The sequence below is a fragment of the Coenobita brevimanus genome, chromosome 44 (genome assembly GCF_032717465.1).
Source record: "Coenobita brevimanus isolate Jiangsu-jjx chromosome 44, ASM3271746v2, whole genome shotgun sequence".
Lineage (NCBI taxonomy): Eukaryota > Metazoa > Arthropoda > Malacostraca > Decapoda > Coenobitidae > Coenobita > Coenobita brevimanus.
This window is the reverse complement of record NC_136997.1, coordinates 23,098,793-23,111,376: the sequence shown is the minus strand read 5'-3', so window position 1 is coordinate 23,111,376 and position 12,584 is coordinate 23,098,793.

Sequence of the window (12,584 nt, the reverse complement as noted above, 5' to 3'; positions counted from 1 at the left end):
TCTGTGGATATCTTAGCAGCGGCCTACATGAGCAACCTTATGTCCGTGCTTACCGTGCCGGTTTACCCCCACCGCATACAGACACTCCAAGAATTGGCTGACTCGAATATCATGTAAGCTGGTCATCTGGCTTTGTTGATTTCCTTACGATTTTCTTAAGTGCTGTTGGTTTCACTAAGATTTTCTTAAATGCTGTTGATTTTCTTACGATTATCTCATGTGCTATTGATTTTCTTACGATTTTCACAAGTGCAGTTGATATTCATACGATATTCTTATGTGCTGTTGATTTTCTTATGATTTATCTTAAATGGTGTAATTTTCTTATTATTTTCTAAAGTTATACGATTTTCTTATGTGCATTTTCTTACGATTTTCTTAAGTGCTGTTAATTATTTTCCATCATCATCATCATCATCATCATCATCATTATCCGGACCTCCCTTCTCAACCTAGGGCAGGGTGAAGAGTATCAGTGTCCAGACAACACAAAATTGCCCAATCCAATGGGCTACGCTTCCATTCACTCATCATTCAAGCTCCTGGACTCCTGGCTCTATCGGATACACCAAAAACATTTAGCACGTTCTGTAGCTTCACATAAACGTATCTGACTGAGTCAATCAGGACACTGGCACTTTAAAAACGGGTGCCAAATCCCAGATCATGCACTTCTCACAACATTCCTCCAGCCAGCTCGATCTCTTGTCAGTTCCCTAGCCTCACTGACTTCCAAACTTCTCTTCCTCACACACTCATCCACAATATCTCTCCACCTTCTCCTTGGCCTACCTCGCCTCCTCCCTCCTTCAAATTCGCTCAGATATACCTTTTTCACCACTATTGTTATCCATTCTTTTCACATGACTATACCAACTCAGTACACTCTCATCGATTCTGGTGTCCACCGACTTCCTCACTCCACATCTTTCACGAATCACATTATTTCGTATCCTATCCACTCTCTGTACTCCACATACATTCCTCAGCAGTCCCATCTCCACTACTCTTACTCACGACTTTAAATTTTTATGCCACACCAAAGTCTCACATCCATATGTTAAGTTGGCACTAACACTCCTTAATGTAAGCCTCGTGCAGCTGCAACATTCAAGCCTCTGTTTCTTATCAAGGCCTTCATTGCACCAGCTACTTTTCTTCCTTGTGTCACTCTACTGTCAACTCATTTTGCCTATTTTCCTCTCTTTTCTATCACTGTACCCAGGTATTGGAACTCTCTCACCTATTCCAGTCTCTCTTCATTCACAGTAACATCACACTGGGAGTCACCTTCTCTCTCAGTAACCATCACAACTCTTTCCTACTTTCACTCTCAAGGCACAACGCTCACAGACCTCAGCAAAACTCCGCACTTGCCTACCAAGTTCTTGTCCGGTACTTGCCAGAAGTACTGCATTATCAGCATACAACAAATTTCAGATATTCCATCCATCACCATTCATTACCAACGCCATCCCCCTCTCCATCACTCGTGCGTGTTTTTATTTCTCTCATCACCCCATCCTCAACCATGGGGACATCACACAACCTTGTCGCACGCCCACACTGATCGTAAACCATTCACTTAGATTCCCATTAACCCTTGCACATGCTTCACTACCATCATAAAAACTCTTGACTGCACCTAACAGCTTACCATCTACACCGCACATGCGCAAAACTTTCCTCAGTCCTTCTCTGTCCACTTTGTCGTATGCTTTTTCCAGATCCATGAATGCCATAAACACTTTATGGTCCTTCTCACGAGCCTTCTCTGCTGTCTGTCTCATTGCAAATATTTGATCCACACATCCTCTGCCACTCCTAAAACCACCCTGTTCATCACTCACTAGGACTTCTGATATCTCTCTCACTTCCTCTATAATAATTCTTCCATATACCTTCCCTACCATACTCAGTGAACTTATGGCACGATAATTGTTGCACTTACTTCGCTCACCTATATTTTTGTACAGGGGTACAATCACAGCCTTTTACCACTCTGCAGGCACAGTTTCACTCATCCATGCCTTCTTACATATCTCCAACAAGCACTTCATTCCACTCTCTCCACTACACTTAAGCATCTCTGCATACGCCTCATCAACCCCAGCCGCTTTCCCATTTTCCAGCCGCTTCACAGCACTCTTCATCGGTGCGAATGACACGTCTCCTGGTACTGCATTCCTTCTCCGCACCCCCCCCCTCCCTAAACCAATCATGTTTACACCCTCTCTGCTCTCTCTATTCCCATTCATTTGGCTTTTATAATGTTCTTTCCATCTGGTCATTACTTCAACCCCATGGGTTAATAATCTACCACCTACATCCTTCACACTATCACATTTCTTTCCGTATCGTATGCACGGAGTGACTTTATGCAGGAAGTTACCGTTCCGCTAAGTGCGTATGCGCCGAGTGCCCTTTTAGTTGCTGTGCTGAGAGTATCTGCATGTTATCTCAAGTATTGTGCCACATGTGGAGTTGTAGGAGGACTACTGGACCTTGGGATGGGCCACTGCCCCCAAGAAATAGGCCCTGAGCCTTTGCCCAGAGTCGGACACGTAAAAAAAAAAAAAAAAAAAAAAAAAAAAAAAATTATCACCAACATTTTATGAAATATATGTGTCATGGAGATAGTTGGATGTCTTATCGACCTATATGTAACTATAGGTCGATATATAAATATATACATATAAATATACTAATGTATGTCACAGGCGGACAGTGAAATAAATCATTTCGTGAAGGAAGGTTAGTTTAACTTAGGTTTATTTAGGTTAGGTTGATATAGGATAAGGTTAGGTTAGGTTAGTTTAGGTTTGGTTAGGTTAGATTAATTCAGGCTAAATAGAGAAGAGAACGGTAACTTCCTGCATAAAGTCACTCTGTGCATATGACACCAGTTTCACTTCTACATTTCCGCACCTTTTTCCAGAATAACTTCCTATTTTCAGAGTAGTTCGCATTCATTTTTCTTCCCGGATCATCATTTACCTCCTTCTTTTCCTCTTCACTAGTCTCTTTACGTGCTTCTTGTACTCAGTATATTCAGTTCTTATTCCAACTGAACCTCTGTCATGTAACCACTTTAGCCACTTCCTCTTTTCCTCTACCGCTCTCTTAACCTCCTCATCCCGCCATGCCGTACCTTTCTTCTTTGTTGTTACTCTTGCCACACCACACACCGCTCTAGGATTCCTAACTAAGCTCTCCCTACTGTATTATGCATTCCACAGGCTGTCTAGATCCATTTCATTCCACTCACTGATTCCAACTCCTCGTCTACTTTGGTCCTGTAATCATCTGCCATTTATTAAGAGTTTCTTAAATGCATTTTGTTACGATTTTCTTAAGTGTTGTTTATCTTCTTACGGTTTTCTTAAGTGCCATTGATTTTCTTACGGTATTATCAAGTGTTGATGATTTTCTTACAATTTACTCAAATGCTGTCTTTTTTCTTACTATATTCTTAAGTTCTGTTGATTTTCTTACAATTCTCTTAAGTGCTGTTTGTTTTCGCACAATTTTCTTAAGTGCTGTTGATTTCCATACGACTTTCTTACGTCTGTTAATTTTGTTAAGATTTTCTTAAGTCTGGTTACCTTCCTTTCTAGCATGAGTATTATAATTTGCCAAGTATTGTGCCCACCTGGAATAAATAATCTACTTCTTATTAGTCTCAGATTGTATAACATGTAAGTTAATTTTTCTTTCTCTTTCTTTCTGTCTGTCTGTCTGTCTTTCGATCTTTCTTTCTTTTTCAGCGAGTAATATGGTCCTGTTAATTTTCCTACTCCGAGAAAGCACGCTGTACCTGTTTATTTTGTCTCTCACAGCAGTCTGACTCTGTATAATACTCTCTCTTTTTGGCCGCTTTGCAAGAAGAAGGAAGAGATGAGAAAGGTGGAGGCCACTTTCCTATTGTTTTCCTTTTTTTTTTGGGGGGGAGGGTAAATTTTTTTAAATAATCCATCATCACACTTTTGTTACACCATACCGCGCAACAATCAATGGCCTTCTTCATAGCATATACTCCCCTCATTTTTCATCACTATTCTCTATTCCCTTAAACTAGGCGTAAAATTTCCATCTCTTTATCTTGAATGCTGAGCTGTAGTAAGGGATTAACGCTAGAATATGGTACTAGTCACGAAGAAGTGCCATGGAAAGGATGTAGAGCTGTAGCGAGGTCTGTTTCCGCCACTGTGCTTGGGAAATTAGTAGGAAAATGACGTGAATGGGTTTATGTAAAAAATAAATAAATATATGCATCTACAAAACTGACTCTCTCTCTCTCTCTCTCTCTCTAACAAACTATGTACCTACTTTCCTGTCTATCTAACCTATCTATTTCAGCCCCTCAATGGTGGATTATGGCAGCTTCGTCCCTCAAGCCTTGAAAGAGTCTGATAACCCCATCTACTCCACCTTGGGTCAGAAGATGTACCTTGACCCCATCATCGTCCCACCTGACCCCTACGGCTTCCTGCTGAAAAAGGTCATCAAAGGGACTCACGGACTTATCGTTTCCAATGACTACCTCATGTGGACTCAAAAAAAGAAAGGACTTACTGAAATTACCTACATTATGGATGAGAAGGTGGGTTGGCTGTGACGTGAAGCATGTGTTATTATTATTATTATTATTATTACTATTATTGTGTGGTAGGTGGGGGCGCTCACCATCCACTCACTCGGTATAGTGCTGCTGTCAGGTGTCTGCCCTTTCCTCTCCTCCATCCTTCTTTCCTTCCATCCTCTTCTGTCTTTCTTTCCTTCATTCTTTCCTTGTCCTTCTGCCTACGGGTAACTTTACACTCCCTCTTCTGTCTTTCTTTCCTTCATTCTTTCCTCTTCCTTCTGCCTGTGGGTGACTCTACACTTAGTGACAAGCCAAATGGTTTCCTGTACACCAGGAAACCATTTACTACGCTGGGTGGTAACCATATAACCAACTTTTGGCACCTGGTGGTTTAATGGGTAATTATTGCGCTCCAGTCAGATTGAGCCGGTGAAGGTTTATATCCAAGGGATGGTTGGGGTTGATTGCTCATGTAATGCCACTCAGGGATGAGTGAGGCTGGTCACTCTCATCTTAAATGTTGGAACCAACTGCCTAGCCCCGGGCTCCTACGCTCCTCATGGGGCAATGTAGGATTGGATGATGTATGGATGGATGGATTACTATTATTGGAAGCAGTGATAAGAAACAGGGAAGTAAGCATGGAAGTGAAAAAGCTACTACATGACAGTATTGTGATACCAACTCTAACGTATGGAAGAGAAGCTTGGACGTCGTTGGAGGGACAGAAGTCAAGAGTGAGAGCAGTGGAAAAGAGTTATTTGAGAGGAGCAACTGGAGTCACATGGAGGGACAGATTGACAATTGAGGATGTGATGTTGATGTGGATTTGATAGGAAGCGTTAGAGAAAACACAATGAGGTGGTTTCGCCATATGGAGAGGATGCAGAGTGAGAGACTGACGAGGAGAGTGTATGTGAGTGAGGTCGAGGGGGAGAGGGGGAGGGGGAGGCCAAGGATGAGATGGAGGGATGGAGTGGAGAGGTATAGGAGAGAGGGGGGGGTGAGCTGGGAGCAGGGCAATGAAATGGCGAGGGACAGGGCGACGTGGAGGCGACTTGTTTGTGGCCACCCTGTATGGGATTAAGGCGTCTGGCAATAGATAGATAGATTACTACTACTAGTAGTACTACTGCTACTACAACTACTGTTATTAGGCTACTCCTCCTCCTCATCCTACTACTGTTATCTTTGTTATTATTATTATTATTATTATTATTATTATTATATTATTATTATTATTATCTTATTATTATTATTATTATTATTATCATTATAATTCAAGACAGTGTAGGAGTTAGGATTAAATAAATAAATACATAAAACAACCAATATATTATAAAAGTGGTGACTGAATTCTCAAGGGTGACGACTCAACCAGCTGCCTGGAACCACTGTCTGACTCACTTCTTCATTTCTGCAACATTCGCGGACTTCTCTAACTTTCGCACTGCTGAGCACCACCTTCCCTTCTCCAAACCCCACCTTCTCTTCCTAACTGAGACTCATCTGTCTGAGGCAACTGGTAGTGAAGCCTTTTCTGTATCCTCCTACTTTATACTCATTTCAAAGCCAAAGGTGGCTGTTGTGTATATGTACACAGCGACTTATCTTGCTTTTGTGTTCCTGAACTTGATTCTTCTGAATTCTCTACTCTCGGCTTTCCTGTCATTCTCTGATGAATATTATCTGCTCTGTTTACTTATCCCATAATTCTACCGACTATCAAAAATTCTTCGACTATCTTACATCTACGATTCTATCCACTTCTCCTTCCTCTGAATTCTCCATTCTAGGAGATTTCAATGTTCACCACCACCTTTGGCTCTCCTCTCCTTTCACTGATCCACCCGGTGAACAAGACTACAGCTTTTTATCCTTAATGACCTAGAGCAGCTTCTACAGCACCCTACCCGTATCCCTGACCACCTTGGAGAGAGCTCCAACATACTTGATCTTTTCCCTACAACATAGTTAATCTTTCCTCTCCATTGGGACCCTCCGATCACAACCTTATTACCTTAACCTGTCCCATCACTCCGGTGCTGCCTGTGGACCCTCCAAGGAAACGTCGATTGTGGCAACTTGGATCTGGAGATTAGGAGGCCCTCAGGCAGTACTCTCTGATTTTCCCTGGAATGATTACTACTTCCATGTCCGAGGGCCATCAGAGTGTGCCTTGCGCATTACAGAGGTTATTCTCTTGGGCATGGAAGCATATATTCCCTTCTTATATCCTTTGACTAATGCAAGAAAGCCTTAGTTTAATCATGCTTTTTTTAATGCTATCCACAACATAAAAGAGGGCCTGTTATAGGTGCTACAGCCAACTCACCCCTGAATCACATCTTTTTTATGTTTCTGCCCGGAATCGTCCTAAGTCTGTTCTTCGCTCTGCTAAAAATAATTTGATCTGTACTAAATGCTCTCAACTCTTGAACTCGAATTCTTCCCGCTCCTTCTGGCACCTTGCCAAAAACCTTTCTAACAACTTTGCTTCATCATCCTTCCCTCCTCTTTTCTACTCTGATGGCTCTGTAGCTATTTCTTCTACTGATAAAGCAGATCTCTTCACTCAGAATTTCTCCTCCACTTCCACCTTAGACAATTCCGGTGCTGTTCCTCCATCACTTCCCCCCTCTGACTTCCTTGTGGCTGACATTAAAATTTCTTCGGCTGATGTATTTTCTGTCATCACTGGCCTCAATACTAACAAGGCATATGGGCCTGATGGAGTCCCTCCTGTTGTCCTCAGGAACTGTGCTTCTGTGCTTACACCCTTCTTAGGTAAACTCTTTCATCCTTGTCTCTCAACTTGTACCTTTCCTTCTTGCTGGAAGTTTGCTCTCATTCAGCCAGTCCCAAAGAAGGGTTACCATTCCTAACCCTCTAACTATCGTCCAACTGCTTTAACATCCTGTCCCTCAAAAGTTTTCGAGTCAATTCTTAATAGAAAAAATTTAAAGCATCTTTCCTATCACAACCTTCTTTCTGATCGTCAGTATGGGTTCTGTCAGGGACGCCCCACCGGCGATCTTCTCACCTACCTTTCAACCTCCTGGTTATCCTCCTTTCGGGACTTTGGCGAAAACTTTGCCATCGCACTTGGCATCTGGCATAAATCTTTAATTTCCAAACTGCCCTCTTACGATTTTTATCCATCTATCTGTGCATTCATCGCTAGCTTCCCTTCTGGTCGTTCCATAGCCGTTGTTGTAGACAGCCATCGTTCTTCTTCTAGATCTATCAACAGTGGTGTTCCTCAGGGCTCTGTCCTATGACTAACTCTCTTCCTTTTATTCATCAATGAACTTCTAAGCTGCACATCAAACCCTATCCACTCGTACGCTAATGATTCCACCCTTCACCTTTCCATTCGGTTCTCGCAACGTTCATCTCAACAGTTACTTCAACAAACAAGAGATAATGCTATAGCACACCTAATGTCTGACCTGGCTCGTATCTCTGACAGGGGTAAGAATAATCTTGTTTTTAATGCATCAACGACTTAGTTCTTACACCTATCATCCTGACAAAATTTTCCACAGGAGTACCCACTAATGTTTAGTAATATCCAGCTCAATCCTGCATCGTCCTTGAACATGCTTGGAGTTTTAGTCACTCGGGACCTCTCATGGAAAGATCTCTTGTACAATCTGTTTCCAAGCGATTGGGTGTGCTAAGCCGACTGCGTACCTTCTTTACCCCTGCCCATTTGTTGACTTCACAAACGGGTTTTATTCCCCCCTGCATAGAGTACAACTCTCATGTGTGGGGAGGCTCCCCACATACAGCTCTTTTTAATAGGGTGGAGTCAAAGACTTCTCGTTCATCAGCTCTCCTCCTCATACTGGCTCCCTTCAGCCACTGTCTCTTAGTCGCACTGTTGCATCTTTATCTCTTTTCTATCGCTACTTCAATGGTCACTGCTCCTCTGAACGTTCTGCTTGCATCCCTCCACCACTACTACAGGCGCGTAGCACCCGTCTAGCAACAAACTCTCATCCCTTTTCTGTCCAACTATCTAATGCCAGAGTTAACCGTTAGTCCCAGTCATTCATTTATGCAAGAGGTCAACTCTGGAAATGTCTCCCTCTGTCTACTTCCTACTTCCTATGATCTCCAGTCTTTCAAACGCAGTGTGTCCAGGCATCTGGAAAGGAACGGATCTTGAATTTGGCTCACTATTGTATTGTTTTTGTTTTTTGTTTGTTGTCTTAGAAGGAACAGTTTGCGGGCTCCTAGCCTTTGGTTCCTTCGTCCTTGTATAAAAAATATCAAAAGCACACACACACACACACACACACACACACACACACACACACAGATCAACTACTGAAATTCACACACTAGCACATAATCTACCTCATGACCTACCCTGACCTCTTCTACAGCTCTACAAGGACTACATGGCCTGGTTTCTTCCCTACAATACACCCTACACCCCCGTTATATCCGGGTGTCTACAGCGGTTGTTGGAAACGGGCATCCTGGGAAAAATATATGAGCAGCATGTTTCTGTGCTGACTGCCAAGGAACACAGGGTGAGTTGGTGCGTCTCCCTCCCCCCCCCCTCTCTCTCTCTCTCTCTCTCTCTCTCTCTCAAATAGAGCGGTCATCAATTGTCACACTTATTAATAACGTTTTCCATTTTTTTCTATCTATCGACCTACCTCACTATCTGTCTGTCTATCTATCTATATCTGTTTTTTTCCTTTATTGATCTATGTAGCTGTCGCCCCATATACACTCTTGTATGCTCTCTTCACTTTACCTTGGCCTAAAATTGCCATTCCTCAGTCTTGAATTCTGAGTTATAACACTAGATTAACATTAGAATACGATGCTAGTCATGAAGAAGTGCTGTGAGGAGAATGGGAGGCCGCAGCATTGTATTTCTCTGTCAATGAGCTACGTGAAGTAAGCTGTAAAGGGATCAACATTTGAAATCATATTAAGGTGAATGAAGTATGCAATTTTTACTCTAACTTGATCCAGATTTTCGCCTTTTTGCAGCTTATGGAAAAGACAATACTTCGGCTTTGCATCCCTTCCCTAGCACTTCCTCGTGACTAGGATAATATTCCAGTGTTAATCTTTTGTTACAGCTCAGCATTCAAGGTTTAGAGGTGGCAATTGTAGACCAATTTAGAGTACAAATAGGATAAGTAATTTCTCCTTCCCTATTCTCTCCTTATGCCCGAATTATGCCAAAGTATTTTTTCCGAATTTTTCTAGTCTGTGGTGTCAAACACGCGATAATACCTACACCATACCTTTTCTAAAGGCTTTGTGTGTGTGTGTGTGTGTGTGTGTGTGTGTGTGTGTGTGTGTTTTAGGAGTGTAATCCTTTATGGTAGTGTGACTTGGACAGTAAAGGATGAGAATATTCGTAGGCTCAAACGTACAGAAATGATAATGATTAAATGGATGTGCAGTGCGTTCTTGAATGCGAGGCCTGAAGGGACTAGTTTGAAGAACTGAGAGGAAGGATGGGATTGAAGTGTATTGGTGTTGTGATGAGGATGGGTAGACTTAGATGGTTTGGGAGGAAAGATGGGACTGGAGTGTATTGGTGTTGTGATGAGAATTGGTAGACTTAGATGGTTTGGGAGGAAGGATGGGACTGGAGTATAATGGTGGTGTGATGAGGATGGGTAGACTTAGATGATTTGGGCATGTGGAGGGGATGGTAGATGGCAACTGGGTGGGGAAGGTGAGAAGTGTGAACGTTGGGTTAGGGTTGCGAGAGGTTGACACACACACAAAAAAAAAAAAAAAAAAAAAAAGGACAGTGTCAGTGTGTGTGACCTCATGGAGAAGGAACTGAATAGGGGGGCTACCAGAGATCGAGCAGCATGGACAGCCGCCATTAGGTGACCAAGGCCGACTCATATAAGCATGTTGTGGCCGTTATAAACGATACGATAAGATAATGGTACTTGTGTAGACGGCAGGCATTGCTTCAAACCTTATTCCTACAGGCTTGAGGTATCGGACTGCTGAAACTAGGACATCTACAAGGTGCCTTTATAGCACTGGGATTGGGTGCTGTCTGTCTATCTGTCTATCAACCTATCTATCTATATACCTACCTATCTATCTATCTATCTATGTACAGGTTCGAGGCATCGGAGTGTTAAATTTAGGACATCTACAAGGCGCCTTTATAGCACTGGGATTGGGTGCTACTGTGGCTGGATTTTTCTTATTAGTGGAATCAATCGCCGATCGACAGGTGCTCCTGCACCTTCACCATCATTAGGGCAGTAGGGAGGGGCGCCTTCGTATGGGGGCACTGATTTAACTGGGCGGCTCATCTGCCTGGTTATACACTCTTCCTTCAGCTACTACCACTGTTTCTACTACTACTACTACTACTACTGCTGCTGCTACTGCTGCTGCTGCTGCTGCTACTACTACTACTACTACTACTACTACTACTACAACAACTACTACTACTATGAAGAGGAACTTAAAACAGATACCTTGATGTATATTCTTTTTCCATGTGTCTGATTCTGGGCATAGAGTTGATAGCCTGTTCCCTGAGACCCAGTAGTTCTCTTACATGCCAAACACATTCACATGTCACCATTACCCACCGTCCATACTGAATACTTACTTGAATTATTGAAGATTTGCGTGATGGCATTTGTGCGTGTGTGTGTGTGTGTGTGTGTGTGTGTGTGTGTGTGTGTGTGTGTGTGTGTGTGCTGAAGTCTACGTTAAGGAAATTCATGAGGGTTCCTCGCCCGGCCCAGACTCGATCTCTCGTCCTCTCACACAGCAGACAGTTTCTCTAACCACATGACACCCATCTCTCCCACCAACACAGGTTTATAATGGTCTCTGTTAACGTTTATCTATCTATCAAACAATCTGTCTATTTATCTGCCTATTTATCTATCCATTTATCTATCTATCTTCCTATATATGTACCTATCTATCTTTATCAATGTATGTATCTATCAACTGTATTATTTTATCTATCTCTTTACATAATTATCTATCTGTTGCATTCTTCTATCTGTCTACCTTCCTATCCCTCCATCTATAGGCAATGGCCTTAATCCCAGAAAAGGTAGCCACAAACGAATCGCCTCCATGTCACCCTGTCCTCTGCTATCAGGCGGCCCTCACTCCAACTCACACCATCCTCACACATACAACTCCCCACCCCATTCTACACTTAACACTTTACACTTGTTATATATCTACCGTTTATATATGTGAAAATAAATAAGATATAAAATCAATGCTGTCTGTGTTTCGTTATTCCTTCAACAAAAAATCAAACATAAGCAGCAACATGTGGACACCTAAAAAGGCATTACTACTACTACTACTGCTGCTGCTTCTACTACTACTACTACTACTACTACTACTACTACTACTGCTTCAACTACTACTTATACTGCTACTGCTACTACTACTACTACTGCTACTACTACTACTACTACCACTACTACTACTACTACTACTACTACTACTTCAGTTTTTATCATCCTATATTGAACCTTTCTTTTTTATATTTTTTCTTTCATAGCATAATTTTAGATAGGAGTTTTATTTATTTTTTTATTTTTTTACTGGACTTTTTTCTGGTACTTTTAAGCTTCATTTTCTTTATTTTTTTTTCCGGTGCATTTTTAATATTGTAGTATAGAGAAGCATAATACTGTACCCTACATCATTATGGATATTACTATTTGTACTTACAACTGTTGTTCATTAAGGAAAAATATAGATGTGGTGCGCTCACTTGCAGATGGAAGTTATGATGTTATTTTTTTGCAAGAATCATTTCTTAAAGAAGATAGGCTAGGAGATATTGCTTTTATTGATGAAAGGTATATGGGTGTGGGATCTGCTGCTGGCTATTCAGAGAAATCAGTTAAATCATTTAGAGGAAGATGTGAGGGAGGGCTTGTTTGTCTGTGGAAAAAGAATGCTTCCTTTCAAGTTAAAGTTATATCTCTTGAAGCAAATATGATAA